This window comes from Chaetura pelagica, unplaced genomic scaffold (assembly GCF_000747805.2).
Source record: "Chaetura pelagica isolate M959 unplaced genomic scaffold, ChaPel_1.0 scaffold397, whole genome shotgun sequence".
NCBI classification, from domain to species: Eukaryota; Metazoa; Chordata; class Aves; order Apodiformes; family Apodidae; genus Chaetura; species Chaetura pelagica.
This window is the reverse complement of record NW_009953851.1, coordinates 334,086-334,991: the sequence shown is the minus strand read 5'-3', so window position 1 is coordinate 334,991 and position 906 is coordinate 334,086. Positions and strand designations below refer to the sequence as shown.

Here is a 906-nt window from a genome sequence, read left to right as displayed (position 1 = left end):
CCCCCTGTGCCCCCCCCCCCCAACCAGACAAGCAGCTCTGAGCTGCCTCCCCCCAGGTGGGTGATGCAGCAGGGTTGGGCTGGGTGAAGCCCAGGGACACCAGCAAGCACCAAGCACTGGCCTCCAGATCTGTCTGCCCAGGCAGGTAGGAGCCTGTCTCCTCCTGCTTTCTATGAAGGCTTTGGACCTTCTCCAGCCTCCTTTTGTTCCCAGCAGCCAAGCTCAGATCTCTCCTACCAACCTGTCTCACCTGGGCTGCTCGGTGGTGGGACAGTCCCCCAACCTGCCCCAAGCTGCTCTGACAACTGCAGTGACAGAGCAAGGACCAGCTCCCCTGGCCATAGGAGGCCTCCCCACTTCACCTCAGCACCTTTTACCCCTCACTCACCTGGCCAGGCTTGATCTCTGGGGTGGGACCATGATAACCCTTCAGTCTGGAGGTCCGGAACACCGTGTCGATGTCCCCAAAGGAATAGACACAAACAGCAGAGCTTCCCCTGAGGGTGACAAAGGGAAGATCATTGCCTGTCACCCCAGTGCCTGCCAGAGGGCTGAAAGAAAGGGTCTGGCCCAGGCAAAGCCCCTCACCAGGTGTTTGTGAAGAGCCCGTAGGCTTTGGACTGTAGCCAGTCGCTGGGCGGGACGAAGAAGACATCCTGCAGCCAGTTGAAGTTGCCCTTGGTGACTGGGTCGACACAAATCAAGGTGGCCTTCAGGAAGGTGGTCCACTTGGAAGCAGAGAGCGAGCTGGTTCCCCCTCTGTCTTCCTGTGGGAGGGGGGAAAGCAGGGGGTCAGGCTGTGGCAGAGAAGAACACCAAGTCCCCGTCGCTGCGCTGGTTCGTTTTCCCTCCCAGTAGCTGGCGTGGGGCTGGGCTTTGGGTGTGTGCTGGGGACACCGGTGAGAC

The 906-nt window shown here is 60.4% G+C and overlaps 1 protein-coding gene across 1 annotated transcript in view; it reads right to left on the bottom strand.

Moving 5' to 3' along the window:
- Positions 1-906, bottom strand: part of SEMA7A (semaphorin 7A, GPI membrane anchor (John Milton Hagen blood group)) — a 36,262-nt gene that overhangs the window by 10,173 nt on the left and 25,183 nt on the right. The gene's annotated exons all lie outside the window — the stretch shown is intronic.